Raw genomic sequence first — 19,955 nt, forward strand, 5'->3', positions numbered from 1 at the left:
ATGTCTTTGATTCTGTCTCTACTCTTGACGGTACAGGAATAATGTCTTTTTATTTAAAGTTTAGTTCAGAAGGGAAGACCATTGCTCTTTTTAAAAGGCATCTTAAATGATTATTTTATTCTTCTGGTTATCTTTTTTTTTCCAGTCAGGATTTTTGGTTTCGTTCCAGCCTAGTACTTTCCCTAACTCTTTTACAGCATTTGGTCCTGCCTGACTTAAAACTTTAATTTCATTAAGGTTTGCCAAGGATTTCCACAACCGTGGATAGTCTGTTACCCATCTTAATGCTTGAGCAATGCTGTCTTGCATTGGTTTGAGCTATTTTGTAATGTCTTGAATTTCATGTGTAGAAATAAGTTTTGTTCCCTTAATCTTAGCGCTAAGCTAGAGATTTGCAAATATATACTTAGTCTCAAACTTGCTTGTGTCTGAATTAAGAGGGTTGGCAGCCCTTGACTGATTTTCAAGTAAATCAACAACCTGCTGCTACTTTTGCTCCCTGGCTAGAGCTTTAAAGTAAGGGTCAATTGTATATTTATATTGTAAGTAGAAGAAATATAAACAGGTTTGTGTATGTTATTTGTGTGTATTTTATTTTATTTATTTAAAGAATTTACATTGTCTACTCACTTTCAGTGATTCTAGGCAGTTTATAAAGTGTATACTCATGTATTTGGTATGTACACAGACATTCAATGATATCCCAAGTAGTCCTTTCTGGCCCAAAGCCTTATCAAATAACATAAAAACAATACATATAAATAACAAATCTTATCTGGTACTTTAACTGATTTTGCCTGGCAGTGAGTTGAATTTGTTCCTGCTATAGGAATCCCATGACTTCTCAAGAAGAGGGCTCTGCCTGCATTCACTCAGATCTCCCATTTTGTCATGTGAATTAACAATACTCGGTTAGAAACTGAAGTCTGAAAGAGCACTTGTAACAAAGGAATGGCCTTATTTATTATGTTTGTCTAGTGTCTTGCTGAAACAAGTTTCGTATCTTCTGTTCTGGCTTCTCAGTTTTAGCACGGGAAATGAGTGTGCCCAGTTATAGAAGGACCAGTTCCCATAACTGATACACTTATGGGCACTTTTCCTGTCTTTGCTTATCATAGGGATGGGAGGAGGACTGTCACTGAGCATGTACAAAAGCATTTGTTTGTCATTACTTTTTTTTTAAAATAATTTTTATTGAACATTTTTTTAATAGGAACAAACAAACAAACCTACAAACAAAACAAACAAACAAAAATAGATATTTACATCATCTTCTTTTCAACATCTTCGCATCTAATCTATAGTAATCTATATTTATACATTTTCTCTTTCTTATCTTAATCATTACTCTTGTCATTACCCAACCAAGTTAGGAAAAAAGACTGAAGCCGGAGAAAAAGCATAGCACCAAAGGCAAACACCAGCTCCTGTCTCAATGCCAAAATTTCTGGCTGTCATTTTATATTACAAAGATTTTGAAGGAACCAGCAAAATATATCGAAGACTAAAGAGAGACACCAGATAACATGGGTGTTTTGCTTTTCTTATTGCATATATCTAGAAGTTCACTTGCTCACTACCCGTTTCCCTCAGCAATCCCATCTGCCCAAGTAATGTGCAACCCCTGAGGAGTGAGGACCCCAGAGATGCTCCACAAGATGCTATCAAATTGTAATTTTCAGTGTTACAGAAAACACTACTAATTGTATTTATGTCATTTAAGTTACCTTTAAATTAAGTTGAAGTTAATTAGTGGTGATGACTCTTTGTAATGCGTGTACCCCTAGCCCATCACGATCACCATTGGCTTTGGTGAAGTTTCAGGAAAAAAAATGTAGTGGCACAGATTGAGGCGGATAATATCTGTCTTCAATTGCTGTCTAACTACGAAGCTCAAATACAAACTGTGAACGACTTTCTTGCTTTCCGACTTGCTCTAAACTATATCAAATCATTGGCTTTATGAGAAATGGGATGAAAAATTAGATTTCTTGTTGAATGCTTGAGTAGAAGGTTGGCAGGAGCAAAGGTTTGTGCACTTCTTGCATTAATAATCTATTTGTGTTCTACTTCTGTGCCAGGATGCACACTTTTTAACATCCACTGTTGGCGTAATAATAATAATAATAATAATAATAATAATAATAATAATAATAATAATAATAATAATAACAACTACTACTACTACTACTACTACTACTACTACTACTACTACTACTACTTAGCAATCACTTGGAGCGGACAAGAAAAAAAAAACAGAATAAAGACATGCTCCACCCCATGTTCACATCATAGCATAAATTTACAGTGACGGTGCTTGCTTTCAGGCATTCGTACATCCCTAAAGCCTCACACACTTATTGGGGAAGAGATAAGACCTTGCAAATATGTTTCATAGGCCAACTTCTGCTGGATGCAGAAGTCCAGCCATAGAGAACAGTTCTCTGACCAGAAATGAAAGAAATAATCCTTTCTTCTTAAATTGGGGGGGGTTTATTTGTGGGAAGAAGTGAAAAATGCAGTTTTAATTATCCACGAGAAAGGATAGTTGTGGTGAAAGAAGATGCAAAATGGGGGAAAAAAATATGTGTACAAAAAATAAACTAATACCAAATGCTCGCCCTAAAATTTTCGTGGGCTATCTCTAGCTATATTAAGGAACATTCAGACAAGAAGGCTGGCTTGTCAACAACAATAGATTCAGTGTCAAATATTTCCTGGAGAAATGTTAATTGTTATCAGAATAATTTTCTGATCTTATCTTTGTTTTTCTTATACCATATGAATGGAAAAACAATGGACATTTCCTATTACAAATCCATTTAAAATTGCATATTATTGAGTAAAATACCTGTGATAAAAACTTAAATTTATAGCTTTACTTCTGTTTTCAGTTCACCTTGAACAGCTAACTGGAGAACAAGGACAGCAACAATTAATAACAAAATAATGGTTAGAATTGTGCATTAAATTGCAATCGTTTTAAAACTACAACAATATCCAAGCCAACAGGGATTCAGCTCCATTCCATCCTTGAGTTTGTGTGCCCTTCCTGCCCTCCCACCCACCCCCGGCATCTGAGCTGAACTAGGGGCATGCATCATAACCACGTCCTTCTATCAAGTGTGGACTAAGAACAATCTCCATTAGCTGACAGGCAGGCAGGGTGATAAATGCCCCCGACGAAGGGGAAGGAATTGCGTAAAATAAAGAAGCATGTTCCAACAAGTCTTGTCAAAATTGTATTGATTTAATCATCTGCAGAAATACACATTCCTGGTTACTGTAGCGTGCATCGTGGGTGCAGTTTAGAGCGGCAGGCAGGCCCTCTCCCTCCCTCACCAAGTCCGAAGGTGATGAAGTGCAAGACAAACAGCCTTCTAATTCCTTTAATATATATATATATATATGTTGGATCACAAAGATGTGCATTGTTTTCCCTTCTTCGTGCGTTTTTTGCTGAATTTACTGCTTAAAACAATAATAAACTAAGTCGTACCCATTTTGATATGCATCCTGCTCTTTGTTAACGAGGGGTGTAAAGCTTATTTTAATCCTATCAAAGCATCTGAGGATTGAACTTGGATTGAAGTCTTAGATGGGGGGTCCCTTGCGTATCATCCAACCCACTGAGGTTTCAGAGAGATAAAACTACATTTAGCTCTGCTCCTGCTGCTGCATTGGAGTTCCTCAGGGGCAAAGAGGAACTCTGATACGTAAAAAAAAAAAAAAAAAGGAAGCTTTTTAAAATTTAAAAACAAGGAGGAGATATTCAAAATGAATGAGTGGACCACTTGACAAACAGTTCCTGGCTTCCAGTCAAATCTCTTTTGGCATAAATCATCTGATTAGATCTCCGTAGATGATTCCAGAACTGCCAATATTCTCTGGCCACTGTAAAAGGTGAGATGGAAGCAACACAAGGTGACAGTAGAATGCCAGCTGGCCACCGGCCAAGTCTTTTTCCACTTCGCAGAATTAAAGCTGAAATTATGACTTCAAGGCAGAGGCAGGAGGGAAGGGTGGCAAATGGTTATGACTAGGAGTCGCAGCGTGGTGATTGTGGTGTTTTCATTCTGTTTCCAATAACGGTAACTTAGGACTGAGGATCAGTAAAAAATAATTTCATTTTATAGCCTGCATTAGAAGATTGTGTGTTTTTTTTTTAATTCTCTGCAAAAAAAAAAAAATTGCAACCATTTTTATTTTCTATCTCCTAATAGATGGAGTCTTTACAAATACTTTTTTTTCTAGTTTACATAGCTGTTAATGTAAATAGCCAAAGAACATTTTAATATAATTATCCTGAAGATAAAACTTTGACATACACACATACACATATACATATAATTTTAAAGCATTTAAATGTAAGCTTTTTATTAAAAATGTAACCGCTGTTTGGACGCAACTAAACACAACTTTAAGTACTATAACTTCTTTGGGGTTTGTGTGAGTTTTGGATTGTGGAAAGAGTAATAGAAATAATTGGAGCTATTCTTCATAACTGTAATGCAGATAGAGCAGTGGCTTTCAGCAGCAGCTCATCACTAACCTTTCTTAAGGGGAAAATAGCTTTGGCAAAGCAATCTTTATAGGAAGAAGAGCTTCTTTTAATGCCTGAAATTTATAGGAATAACCTTATTGCCCTAAAGGTTTTCTGTAACAGAAGCCCCAAGATCTAAACTGAGAAGCCCCTCAGTTCTGTAGTTGGCTAACCTACACGGATCATCTTTCTGATAGTGAAATAATCCTAAAAACCGTTCTAAAATTAGTTTATCTAAAAGTAGTCTCCATAAGGGTAATAATGATGTGTGTGATTCAGGGTGTTTTCAATACAAGCTATGTTTTTAAAAAAATAAAATAAAATACTTTATTTAATCCATTTTAGTGTTCGTTCATTATATTGTTAGTTTAAATATATTCTTAAAATCTGATGAATATACATTGCATCTCCTTTTTTTAAAAAAAAATTCCCAGGCCAAAGAACAACTAGGGAGGTGAGATTAGAGGAGGAATCTGAGTGGGAATCCAGCCAAGTATGGGGAAAAAAAAACCTCTTGACATTCTCAAGGAAAGGAAGAATTTGCACCTTGGCAGACATTTTTTTAGGAATCATTTTCAGAGAGGGCATTTTAATTGTTAATCTTTCAGGAGGAAATATCATCCGAACAAACAACTTCCAGGATTGAAATAGGAGTAAAAGTTTCCTTGTGGTATAGTCATTACATGATGGATGAAACAGACCCAACAGATAATTTTTTTTCTGATACCTAAATTGCGGGAGGAACAGACAGGAGCCAATATTTCTCCAGGCCAGACCTCCAAATTTCATTAAGAACTGGGAGAGCCAGTGCAGACACTTGATTTATGTGGATTTAGGATTAAGTCATGAAAATGAGTCTATAGAGTAAACCACTATTCTTAACTCCATTGCCCTGTTGACAAATCTGAAGGAGATTAGCCTGAAGAAGGATGCATTACTAGCATAGGAGGCATGTGCGACCTTAGATGTGGCACTATGTGGGATAAACCACATATGTGGAATACCAAATGCTGGTCAGATTTTGGCACTTACTGTGTTTCCCAAAAAATAAGACCTATCCCAAAAATAAGGCCTAGCATGTTTCTGCGCATGCAGCCAATATACACCCTATCCCCAAAATAATCCCTACTTAAGAGCCTGCGCAGCCGGACGGCCACCCATTCTGTCTGGTTGCTCGTGGTGCCACTTGGTGCCACAAGGTGAGGTGAAGCAAGGGGGGGGGAGAGCTGCCCCATGCACACACCAGTTTACCTCAGGGCCCCCGCAACCAGGCCATCCACACCCCGACAACTGCCTCGCAGTGGCAGCACCAGCAGCCATGTGCAGCAGGAGCCCACATGGCCGCTAGCCCACTTTTTCTGGCACTGGCATGGCAACAAAGCAGGACACGCCGGTGCCACAGGCACAAGGTATGGTAGGAGGGTGGAGCTGCTCCATACGTGCTACACCAGCTTACCTTAGGGCCCCCACAGCCAGGCCATCCATGCCCCGACAATTGCCTCACCTCCTGGTGGCGGCACTGATAGCCATGTCCAGCAAGACCCCACATGGCTGCTGGCCCACTTCTGCTTGCTTGAACAGGAGGCCTAGTAAGCGCACTGGTGCCACAGCCACAAGGCAAGACAGGTGTCGGGGCATGGATGGCCTGGCTGCAGGGGCCCTGAGGTAAGATGATAAGCACATGTGGCAGCTCCACCCACCCTGCCTTGCAGCAGCAGCACTCAAAAGAAATAAGACATCCCCCCAAAATAAGTCCTAGTGCTTATTTCGGAGCCCAAACAAAAATAAGACTGAGTCTTATTTTCAGAGAAACAGGGTAGATGCAATTGCTGAAGTGTCTCCAAATGAAACTGTCTTAACATTACAGCTTATACATATCAGAAAAGAAGAAAATGTTCATATGAAGTTTCACAGTTGTGGAATTTTTTGATTGGAGCAAGCTTTTAGAGTCAATGTCAGAGGTGGGTTTCAGCAGGTTCTGACCAGTTCTGGAGAACTGGTAGCGGAAATTTTGAGTAGTTCGGAGAACCGGTAAATACCACCTCTGACTGGCCCCACCCCCATCTATTCTCTGCCTCCCAAGTCCCAGCTGATCGGGAGGAAATGGGGATTTTGCAGTAACCTTCCCCTGGAGTGGAGTGGGAATGGAGATTTTACCGTATCCTTCCCCTGGAGTGGGGAGGGAATGGAGATATACAGTATCTGTCCCCTGGAGTGGGGTGGAAATGGAGATTTTACAGTATCCTTCCCCTGCCATGCCCACCAAGCCATGCCACACCCACCAAGCCACACCCACAGAACCGGTAGTAAAAAATTTTGAAACCCACTCCTGGTCAATGTTGCAGTGTTTATCCAAACACAGCCAACTCTCATAATGGGTTGTTTTGCTGATGCAACCATAAGATCAGAGCTGCAAAAATATGCCCAACCACTAGATGGCGGGAGAGTGTTAGGGCTTTTTGCATTCTTTTGTTGCCATCTAGTGGTCATTCACCTTTTTGCAGCTCAGATCTAGTAGTCCTGTGGAATGTTCCAGCCAGGTTTTTCTTTAGCCTTTTAAGCCCTTTAAGTCCATGATTGATAGAGAAATTGAAAGTAGGCTCTGGACCCTTTTCAAACTGCGTTAATAGAGCCACCATTAGAGGGAGCTGGAGACAACAATAAGCTGAAAGGACTTCCTGACCGAAGGGTGAAAGTCCCATCTGGTGACTTCTGAACAAATCCAAATGCTGTTGGTTCTGCTGGTTCTGGGTATAATGTAGTTTACCATGTTGAATTTAATAAGCATTTACAAGACAATTGGAGTAGCGGAATGCCAGCTTTGTTCTTTTCTGGAGAGGGCATGACTTTCATCTCAGAAAGACTGACTCAGGATTCTTTCTTTCTCTGAAGAAAGATTAAGTGATTTCTACCAAAGACTTTCGAAAGGAGAAAATGCCTTGGCTGAATTACTCAGTTATATATTTCCAGCTCCTCGCATCAAACTGGGAGGGGACAAATCTCTTGAGAAAGTACAGATCAGTCAGAAAGAAATCTTGGAGTCACTTCAAACATCCTGTCAATAATTCATGGTTCATGCAATGAGGGTTTTTAAAAGCCCATTTTTTCATTTGCCAAGTACAGAGAGAGCAGAATGTTCTCCATTGTGTAGGAACACCACAACAGATTGCCTTTAACAAGGAAAGGTCAGCAAGAAGAACCAGGCCTCCTCTTTAAAGAAGTTTCTTCTCCCCTGCTAGAAAAATTCATTTTGCAATGTAGCAGGTAGGCTTGCAGGCACACAACACCTTACACACTCATGCACACACACCAGACGTGGTATTCAGCTGGTTCTGACTGGTTCAGGCCCACCGGTAGTAATGACCTGTGGGTGGGGGTAGGACCACCACAATCCCATCCTATATCCCATCCTATATCGCTGTGTTTTTGATGCCACACGCATGCATGGACGGCACGCATGAACGAATTGCCGTGTTGTTTGACGTCACACCAGAGGTGGGTTTCAGCAGGTTCTGACCAGTTCTGGAGAACCGGTAGTGGAAATTTTGAGTAGTCCGGAGAACTGGTAGTAAAAATTCTGACTGGCCCCACCCTCATCTATTCTCTGCCTCCCGAATCCCAGCTGATCGGGAGGAAATGGGGATTTTGCAGTAACCTTCCCCTGGATTGGGGAGGGAATGGAGATTTTACAGTATCCTTTCCCTGCCACGCCCACCAAGCCAAACCCACAGAACCAGTAGTAACATTTTTTGAAACCCAACAGTGCATCGCATGCATGTGCAGATGGTGCGCATGAACAAATTGCCGTGTTTTGTGATGCTGTACTCATGCACGGATGTCGCACGCTCACATTTCCGGTGTTGGGCGAACCGGTGGTAAGAATATGTGAAGCCCACCTCTGAGACACCCACACACACACACCCCTCATATAATTGTAATGGGAATTGTTCTGATCCCCAAACAAGTGGGAAACAAAGGTCCTAAAATCTAGTTCGAAACCAATGTCTGCTTACTTTCACACTTTTTACATGCAATTGGTTCATCTTGATCATCAATACCATCACACAAGGTGCTTGTATGCAGATGGAGCTCTGGGCAGACTAAAAGCTAGGAAAAATAAAGGAGATTCTTACATTTGGAGGTCAGTTTCTTTCTAAAAAAAAGACGAATGGCCTTATTCTAAACAAAAACTAGCTCTTAGTTAATATGTTTTTACAAAACATTTCTCAGTTTGTTTGTTTGTTTTTTAAAAAAACTTTTAGCAAAAGCAGTTGGGTTGGCAAACAGGACTGGCATCATCGGATATGAGGTGTATCTGTTTGTTTATGTGTTTGTTTGTGTGTGAGTGTATGTGTATGCGAAAGAGATCTTTTAATTAGGTACAGCTCTTCTATTGAAAATCTGTGGTTTTAATTGATTGAAGTGATACGTTAAAATGCATAAAGCAGTTTCAGGATACCCTGTTTCACTGAAAATAAGACCTCCCTGGATAATAAGCCCAATCGGGCTTTTGTGTGCATGCGCTAAAATACCCCCCGCCCCCGAAAATAGGCCCTATCCGAAAATAAGCCCTCCCTGAAAATATTTAAACGCAAGCGCAGCCGGTTCCTGCCATTTCCTCTGGTTAGGGTTAAGGAGACAGATCTGGAAATAGGTAAAATGGCAAGAGGAGCCCTGTCTTGCTCCACGCGCCCCAAAATAATAAGACCTCCTCCAAAATAAGGCCAAGCGCTTATTTCAGGGTTCAAAAAAATATAAGACAGGGTCTTATTTTCGGGGAAACACGGTAACATTTTGAATTTTGGAGGAAGAATCAAAACACTTCCTTTAATTGCTGCTTCATAAAATAGGCAAGCATGTGCCTGTTCCCAAAGGGCTACCGGGCAAAGGTAATAGCACTGTCAGTATGTGCCAGCCTGAGCTGGTTGTTGTAACATGAGAAGGACTCTGTCAGCACTTCAACCTGCATTTACTCTAGTGCTGACATTCGAAGGAGAAGCAAAGGCGTCTGGAAAGGGACGGCTGACTTTTCACCTACTTATTTTCCCTGGAGATAATGTTTCCGAGGAGATGAGATGGGAGGGGGGAATTCCTTTAAACTGGAGTAGATTAGGGGTAGAATGACTTGGAAGATGGCCAATGAGTGCAGGGGAGTGGGTAACGGAAAGGGAGGGTTTGGGGGCTGGAAGTCAGTGTTGGCTTCATTTGGAGTCAGGTTAGGATGTCATGCTCAATAAATAGGAGTTTTTTCTTCAAAGATTTTGTTTGAAATGCATTTTATTCGAGACGACCTCGAAACTTGACAGACTCACATAAACCCAAGTATAAATTTGTAGCAAGGTTTTTGGGTTTTGTGATTATTTCATGAGGATTTGTGTTTTGAAATTTCTATCCATCCATCCATCCATTTGTCATCTCATTTATTTATTAAATTTATATGTCACCTGACTCCCAGCAACATAGAGTTCAAATGCTTCATTTGTCAGCAGTTGAATAACTACTTAGCCACCAAGCTGATTGAATGACCATCACTATACTGAAATCTAACTGAGTTAATGAAACCATTTGGTTATAGCCTGTATTGTCCTGATCTTTTTCATGAATGTTGGCTTACTAAAGTAATAAATCGGGAATGAGTAATGTAATGATAATAAGAGAATGTCTAAAAAGTTTCTTCTTAGGTATAAGTAATCAGAACTTAATTTCAGCTGTGTTGTAGGTTATAGCCCATTTCATGTGAAATGGGAGGAAATTGGTCCTAGTCATGACTGATCATATACTGTATCTATAGCTGTACAGTACTGGCCAAAATTGTGGAAACCTTTTGGGAAAAGTGTATTTTCTAAAACTAGCTAATAACACCACTTTTTTTTTTTTGAGTAGTACCATAAAATTATATATCAATGGAAAGATAAATTAATCAAGAATGTAATGTAATAACTTTTATGAAGGATTTGCTATTAGAAGAGCAGTTACAATATAAAGAAGAAAAGTGAAACATGTAGAAAAAATGAGATATACAAAAATTATCACCATAGAGAAAATGAGATATACAAAAATTATCACCATGTCAGTTAATACTTAGTTGGGTAACCTTTAGTATGAATTACAGCCTTACAACGTCTTATCATGTGAAACCAAGATTGAATGATGGCTTCTATGAACTGGGTTTTATTGCTGGGTTGCTTCTGACTAACAAGTTTCTTTAGTCGGCTCCATAGATTTTCAATTGGGTTAAGGTCTGGACTATTCCCAGACCATTCCAGCAGTGGAATATGATTATCTTGAAACTCAAAAAAAAAAAAAAGTGATGTTATTAGCCATCAAACCTTAAAAATACACTTTTCCCAAAAGGTTTCCACAATTTTGGCCACTACTGTAGTTATATTTAACTAAAGATACGATTATTAGATTGCCAGATCAAAACAGCACCACAGGATGAATCACTCTAATTATTGCATTACACTAAACAAGTCAACAGTAACACCTGGAGTTAATTCCACATGCTATAATAGAGAATAGATGTATACTAATGAGAGAAAGTGTAGCCGAAGAATCCACATAAACTTGCAGCCAGTTGAAAACAAATTTAGAATGAAATGATGTTCAAGTTGTAAACTTATTACATTCTGATGAAAGAAAATCAGATTGACTTGTGATCCAGAATCCAGGAGATCTGGGAAGGTTGGTGATCTTTTGTACAGAAGTGAAGGGTCAAGGTCAAATGTGATGAGATATGAGCATCCAATCAGTGTCAGTGCTATCAGAACATGTTTGACTTGAGCCTACAGCATTTAGGGAATTTTTTTTCTTTTTTAAGATGTTGGAACTAAAGTATCTGCTGATGGAAATAGAACATTTTAATAAACTAAATGTAACAATGGAGGAGAACTTCTGAAGTAAATCTGGATTTGCAGAACCACCCATTTCTTTTTCTTTTTTAAAAACATGTTTTATTTGCAGTTTTCTTTTCACACCATACATATTTTGTGGACAGCGTATTGACTGGTCAAATCTTTTTTAAACAAGACTCACAATAACAATACAAATAAGTATGTGTAATCCTAATCTTCCAACTTCAACTATACTATTCTCTCTTCATAATCCTTTATCCTATATCCTTTCATGGAAACCCACTGACAGACCATATTTTCCCCCTACAGGTGGGTGTTGCTCCCATACTTTGAGTGATGGTTGTCTGAAATGGAGAACTCCGAGCTGCAAAGCTCTACACCAAATTGTCCAAATGTGAATTTCACAAAAAGAAAATAGACTGTTTAGGCTACTGCATCTCCTATGGGGGAGTAGAAATGGGCCCAGATAAGGTGCGGGCAGTAACTGAGTAGGCTCTGCCACACATGAGGAAAAGGCAAGGAAGCAAAGCTTCCTTGGCTTTGCTAATTTCTACAGGCAATTCATCCCAGATTTCACCCAGATCGCGCTCCCCATCACTAACCTACTAAAAACCCGAGGGGGAGACAAACCAAATCCGAGCCAGCCTTCGAATTGGACCATGGCATGCCAGGCGGCATTCAAGAAAGTAAAAAGACTTTTTTCTGCTGAGCTGGTGCTAAAACACCTGGACCCAGAAAAACCTTTTGTCATCCAACCAGATGCTAGCGATGTGGCTGTCAGGGCTGTCCAGGACCATTTACAGCCCTGCACATACACCTCAAAAAAATGGACAGACATGGAGCAACGATAGGCGGTGGGGAAAAAAGAGGTCTCTGTGGTCTGCTGGGCTCTCCTCACTTGGCACCACTTCCTAGAGGGCAGTAGGATGCTATTCCAGGTGTGAACTGTGCATAAAAATCTGGAAGCCTTCAAAACCCTGAAGAAATTATCTCCCAAGCAAGTGTGATAGACTCAATACTTTCAGCAATTCAATTTCACCCTCTAATATATACCAGGAGGAAAAAAAATTCTTGGCAGACTGTCACTGTCCAAACGACAGTATTTCCCGCACTTTCGGACAATTCTACGATAAAATCCATGGAAATCTCTCTCCAGGGTGCTGAAGGTTCAGCCACTGTCTGTAAAAGGCCAGGGATTTTTCCTTGTTATCTTTTTGCTGTTGTACAAATGGAGCAGTTGGCAACGTAACTTTCATGTCCTTTTAAAGGGATGGTCACCAAAACTGCCTTCTTATTAAGTGTAGTGTTTTTACGAATCCAAAGTGTCCTCCTGCTTTTGAGTTTTAGCAGGTCTGTATAATTTTAAGTCTCTGGCTTGCAGGAACATACAGTCATCCCCCCAATCAAAGGTAAACCACCTTTCATGGAGCAGGAGACCTTGTGGTTGAAGAACCACTCATCATCAGTTAATGCCTGCTTAAAAGCCTGGTAGTGGTGTTGTCTGGAGGGGGGTGTCCCCTTTCGCTTGTGCTCTAGTGATCACCCCTGCCTACCTGGTTTTTACAGTCCTTACAGCCCTCAAAGAAACTAGGACCAAAATTCATAGTTCCATTCCCAATCACACACATTATAAACCCAGTTACAGTTGAGCTCCAGCTGCCAAAAACACTAGGACAAGTTCACCCGGTGTTTATTTATTTATTTATCAAATTTATTTATCAAATTTCTGAAACCAGAAATAACCTCCCCCATTAGACCGCAGACGGCTATATCACCACAGCCCACCATGGTTGAGGGGAGATTTTTGTTGTACCATAGGGTATTAATTATCCCATCATTTGAAAATCTGATAAGCATCTATGGCAATTCGTTAATGAATTCATTGAAGTGTATGAGACCAGTACTGAACTTGTAAGAGGATAATGCTTGCCAGTGGGATTTCACATTCATACAGTTTGTATGAATTGTTTGTAACAGCACTTACTTCCCATATTGCACGAGTCTGGGGTCCGTAGCTTTGGGATTTTCATTTCCAGTGTCACAAGATTCAGTTTAAAGGCTTTCTGATCAAGCATGCCAAGCATGTTTGTGCATGCTTTTTTGGGCAATCCGTCTCAGGTCAACAGTTAATCATCAAAACATTATCCTAGGAAACACTTTTTCCCCATTCTTTTCTCCCATTCCATTCTTGGATTTCAGTAAGGTATTTGACAAAGTAGACCACAACCTACTTCTTGCTAAGCTAGAAAAATGTTGGATAGGCAGCATCACCACCAGGTGTATTTGTAACTGGCTGACAAACCACACTCAATGTATAGTCCTTAATGGAACTACATCCACTACTCAACTACATGGAGAGAAGTTAGCAGTGGAATACCTCAATGTTCCATTTTAGGCCTGTATTCTTCAATATCTTCATAAATGATTTAGATCAGGGAATAGAAGGGGGGACTAATCAAATTGGCAGATGACACCAAGCTGGCAGGAATAGTTAACACTTCAGAAGATAGGCTCAATATCAAGATGGATCTCGACAGACTTGAACACTGGGCCCTATCTAACAAAGTAAAATTCAATGTAGAGAAAAGCAAGATTTGACACTTAGGCAAGAAAAAACAAATGTACAGGTACAGATTAGGTGGAACTTAAGATCAAGGGATCTTGAAGTCCTAGTAGACAATCACTTACATATGAGCCAGTACTGTAGCAGCCACCAAAAATGCCAATGCAATTCTAGGCTGCATTAACAGAGGTATAGAGTCAAGATCAAATGAAGTGCTAATACCAGTTTATAAGTCCTTGGTAAGAGCACACTTGGAATACTGCATCCAGGTTTGGTCACCATGATATAAACAGATGTTGGAAGTGTGCAGAGAAGAGCAACAAAGATGATTAGAGGGCTGCAGGATAAAACATGAACGGTTGCAAGAATTGGGTATATCTAGTCTAGTGAAAAGAAGGACTACGAGTGACATGATAGCAGTGTTCCAATATTTGAGGGGCTGCCACAATAAAAGGAGGTCAACTTATTTTCCAAAGCACCAGAAAGGAAGACAAGAAACAATGGATGGAAACTAACCAAGGAGAGAAGCAACCTAGAACTAAGGAGAAATTTCCTGACTGTGAGAACAATCAACCAGTGCAACACTTTGCCTTCAGAAGTTGTGGATGCTCCATCACTGAAAGCTTTTAAGAGACTGGATAGTCACTTGTCTGAAATGGTATAGGGACTCCTGCTTAAGCAGGGGCTTAGACTAGAAGACCTCTAAGATCCCTTCCAACTCTAATGATGTTCTATGTTCTACTAATTGTGTAGCCACTCACTGACTTGCAGAATTCCCCCCCCCCCTTTTCTGCCATAGATACAGTTGTAGTGATAATCGAAGTCATCTAGTCCAATTTCCTGTTCAGTGCAAGATCCAGTAGAGCAGGGGTGTCAAACTGGCAGCCCATGGGCCGGATGCATCACGCTCAGGCCATGCCCACCCCTGCTCCGCAAAGACAAAAAGTGTCATGATATGTCATGATAGGTCACGTGACGTAATCGAGTTTGACACCCGTGCAGTAGAGTATCCAGCCTCAGTTTGAAGACATCTAACAAAGAATTCACTACATCGTGCAGCAGCATCTTCTACTGTCACTGGGAGTGGAGTAGACTGCACTCCACTGACAACTCATGCAGTCAAGGGACTGACCAAAATCTCTTTCTCGTGTACTTCTGCAAAGCCAGATCCCTCCCATCCTATACTTGCACCTTACATTTTTCCTATCCTGATGCAGAATCCTACAGTATATAGTTTTCTGTTAAATTCCACCCTGTTCAAACCATGGTTTAAGTCTATTTAGATCTTTTTGATTCTATTGTCTTTCTCCTAAGTAATAGCCAGTTCTTCCAGTTTTGTGCGATGCACAAGCTTTTTAAGTGTTTCAACTCCCCCTTCTAACTTATTGATAAAAAATGTACAACAGCTCAGGTCAGAATAGAGCTCATTTGAAACTTCCCTGAAGCGGGGCCAATAATGAGCTTTCTTTGGTGCAGTCCTTCAGCCAACTGTAAGTCCATCTAAAAGTTGTATCATCTAGCACATATTTTATGGAGGAGAATCATCACAAATATGTAATATTTCATACATGCTATATGTATGTGGGCATGTATGTGGTTGGCATGTATGTAGTAGGATTCAAATAATTTAACAACTGGTTCTCTGCCCTAATGACTGGCTAGCTGGGTGTGCCCATGGTAGGCATGGCCAAGGGGTGTGACAGGCAGCCCTCGGCCTCCTACACCTGCCTGGGAGCAAAAATGGGCCGCAGGGGGCGTGCCCTGCTTTGGACCTAGTAGCAGGGGTGAAATGCTCCTGGTTCGGACCGGATCGCCCAATCCGGTAGCGATGGAGGCAGGTGGTTCGGGGAACCAGTAGCAAAAATCCTTGCCCCCCCTCCCCATGCCCAGCTGAGCTGCACAATCATCAGAGGCTTTTTTTTTTTTACTTTTAAAAGAATTTTTTCTACAACCTCTTTGGCCGAAAAAATGCTTTTAAAAGTAAAAAAAAAAAAAAAAAGCCTCTGATGATCGCGTGGCTCAGCTGGGATCATCAAAGGCTTTTAAAAGAAAAAAAACCCTTTTTTTCTTTTAAATGCCTCTGATGATCCCGGCTGAGTTGCCTGATCATCAGAGGCATTTAAAAGAAAAAAAGTCTCTGCTGATCAGGCAACTCAGCTGGGATCGTCAGAGCCTTCTGAAAGCATTTTTTTATAACCTCTTTGCCGGAGAGGTTGTAGAAAAAAATGGTTTTAAAAGTAAAAAAAAAAAAATTGGCCTCGCCCACCCAGTCACATTACCCCCCCCACCACCACCACCACCAAGCCATGCCCACAGAACCGGTAGTAACAAATTTTAGATTTCACACTGCCTAGTAGGCCTCCCTGCAACCTCCTGGAAGCGAAAACAGGCCATGCGGGGGGGCGCATGCCACATCTCCCCATGCCCTGTTTTGGGCCTAGTAGGCCTTGCTGCACTTACCTGGGAGCCAAATTGGGGCGCGTGGGGACTCCTGAAAGGGAAGGGGCGGGTCCAGCTAGCAATTTAACAACCAGTTTGCCTGAACCAGCCCAAACTGGCTGAATCCCACCACTGGCTATATCTATGGCATTTCTCCGATTTACTAAACTACTAATTCTATCAAAGGAGCTAAAGCTTCATCTGGCACATTTTGTTTGAAATAAGCCCAAGCTGGCTTCTGCTACCATTAGCTTGCTTATCCAAGTGCTTATAAACATGCTGCTTGGTAATCTGTTGGGACCTTGCCCACAATAGACATTAAGCTGATAGGACTAATTTCCCAGGACTACCACCTCCTCCTCCTCCTCCTTTTTTGAATATAAGGTTATACATTTGCTTTCATCAGTCTTTTAGGATATCACCCATCTTCCAGGTGTCCTCACCTCTGCTAATTCCTTCAGTACTCCGAGGTGTAATTCATCCAGCCACGGAAATTTGAATTCAAATTAGCTTGTCTGTTCTAAGCAGCAGTTAGCCCTTTCCCCAGTGGCAGGTTCTAGCTCAGATTCCATTTCTCTACTGAGAAAAGGCCCATGTAACATAGGAGTTAGGAAGTAAAGCCTTCTCATCACTACTCACACTGAACTTCTCACACTGAACTTGCCCTCTTTTTAGTTCTTAGTTCTTGGAGCTATCTCAAGCCCCCACTCCTTTCTAAGGGATTTTACATATTTACATCTTTATTATAAGAAATACATTAAAAAAACCTGTATAGCAAAGTATGAAAAGGGAAGAAGGAAGGGAACAGAAAAGGAAAAAACAAAAGATATAGAAAAGTTTTTTTTTTTTAAAAAAAGAAAGCATATATAAAAAAATGGCTTCTGATATCCCTCTTGGCAGTTACGCATATAATTCTAATTAAAATGCTCTCTCCAATTTCATTATAATTCCTTTCTTTCTCTAACCTATTCTTTCTAATCATAAAAGCCATAAATCACAAAGTTTCTTTCTCGTACAAAAGAAGTTTTCAGTCATCGATGAATGTCACTAAATCTTTAGTCAAAGAAGTCAGTTTGTCCATCTCAGGAAGTTTTGTCAATTTCATGAACCATTCCTGCATAGTGAGTATCACTGAATCTTTCAGTCTTTGAGCTTTAGCCTTTCTGACCAAATTCTTTGTATTCCTCTTTGGTAATATTAGCCCCCTCCCATTTCCAATACTTGTTTTTCTCTTTAGCATTTTAGAGAGCTCTAATGTATTTCACAATGACCTTTTTAGAGGTCTCCATTTTTTTCTTCTTATAAGTATTGTTCGTGATTGCACCATCAGTTTCTGTACCATCCGTTTTAGAATGTCCATGTTTCCTGCTCAGTTTTCTCCTTCAGTATTTCAAGTGCTTTGATACAACATATCTCCCCTCAGAGTTCGTCAAAATTTGCACTTCGGAATTCCATATGCATCTCTATTCCCAATTCACCTATTTTTGGGTATCACAGTTACAATGATAATGTAATCACTTTCTCTCCAAGGTCCAAGTCTATTTCATTTCTTCAACCAATTCATTGGTGAGGATCAGGGGCATTGCACCACAGACCACTAAATTGGATTCTAGGGACAAGTTGGTGCATATTGAGCTCCCTACCTAAGCTCCTTAACTCATTTTGGAGTTGGTAGTGGAGTTCCCCAGTCTTGTGGTTCTGGAAGATTTTAATCTGCCTTCTTTAGGATTGGGGTTGAGGCTGAGGTGGGTCAGGATTTTATGGCCACCATGAAGGCTATGGGCCTATCCCAGATCATCCAGAGCCCAATTACAGGACAGTCATACACCAGATCTGGTGTTCCTGTTGCATCAGTGGCTATGTGATCTGAGATTGGGGAAACTCTTAGTGTCTCCCTTATTATGTTCAAAGCATGCCTTGATTTCCATGGGATTCTGTAATACCACTATCCACTGCAGGGAGGCTGGACCCATTAGAATGGTTCAACCCTGGTGACTGACAAGCCTGGATGGCTTACAGAGGGAGCTGTGGTTTGTTCTTGTTGGTTTGCTGCATGGTCGATCTGAAGTTTTGGGTGCCTGTCAAGGTTTCTATCATCGCTATGGTTCATGAAGTAGTTGAGGGAGGTGAAACAAGTAAAAAAATGTCTAGCGCACTGCAGGCATTCAAAAAAAGATCAAACCCTATCAAACACAGGTTAGAGTTGCTATTAAAGTCTATCTTTAGGAAAGACTTTATCTAACCCTTAGGAAACTCGTTACGCACAGTCACTCATGCCCTCGTCACCTCTCGTCTGGACTATTGTAATGCTCTCTACATGGGGCTCCCCTTGAGGTGCACCCGGAGGCTCCAACTGGCGCAGAGTGCGGCCGCGCGGGTGGTTATGGGAGCAACATGGAGCTCCCATGTAACACCTCTCCTGCGCGAGCTGCACTGGCTCCCGGTGGTCTTCCGGGTGCGCTTCAAGGTTCTGGTTACCACCTTTAAAGCGCTCCATGGCTTAGGACCTGGTTACTTACGGGACCGCCTACTACCATCAACAGCCTCCCACCGACCAGTACGCTCCCACAGAGAGGGGCTCCTCCAGGTGCCGTCGGCCAAACAATGTCGGCTGTCGGCCCCTAAGGGGAGAGCCTTCTCTGTGGGGGCACCGACGATCTGGAATGAGCTCCCCCCAGAGATACGGAGGATTCCGGATCTGCGCACCTTCCGCCGCGAGCTGAAGACGCTTTTATTTCATCAAGCTGGCCTCGCCTAAATCTTCTCCCTTTTAAGTGTAAATTTTAAATTTTTAATGTATTTTAAAATATGGGTATTTTAAATTATGGGTACTAATTCAGCCAAATTTATTTAATTCATTTTATTCGATTTTAACTTCTGTATAACTATGTGTTTTACTTCATGGCTGTGCACCGCCCTGAGTCCTTTGGGAGTAGGGCGGTATAGAAATTCAATAAAATTAAATAAATAAATAAATAATAAATAAATAATAAATAAATAAATAAATAAATAAATAAATAAATAAATAAATAAATAAATAAATAAATAAAATAAAATAAAATAAAATAAAATAAAATAAAATAAAATAAAATAAAATAAAATAAAATAAAATAAGGCATGGGATAGTGAAGCTGAATGGAAACTGGCCAAGGGTGGACTGCTGGGGGTTTTCAGGAGTTCAGGAGAACCTCTAGCTAAGATTCTGTGCCATTCGGAGAACCCCCAAATCCCACTCCTGGCTGGCCCTGCCCACCCTGCCCGCCCCTCCCAGGAGTCCCCATGTGGCCCATTTTTTTTTTAATTTGATTTATATGCCGCCCTTCTCCGGAGACTCAGGGCGGCTTACAATGCGTTAAGCAATAGCCTTCATTCTTTTGTATGTTTTATACAAAGTCAGCTTATTGCCCCCACAAACTGGGTCCTCATTTCACCTACCTTAGAAAGGATGGAAGGCTGAGTCAACCTTGAGCCTTGGAGAGATTCGAACCAGCAGAAATTGCAGGCAGCTGTGTTAATGACAGGGTGCACTAAACCACTGTACTATCAAGGCTCCTCC

Source organism: Pituophis catenifer, unplaced genomic scaffold, assembly GCF_029215685.1.
Source record: "Pituophis catenifer annectens isolate HBS135680 unplaced genomic scaffold, rPitCat1.0.hap2 SCAF_6, whole genome shotgun sequence".
Lineage (NCBI taxonomy): Eukaryota > Metazoa > Chordata > Lepidosauria > Squamata > Colubridae > Pituophis > Pituophis catenifer.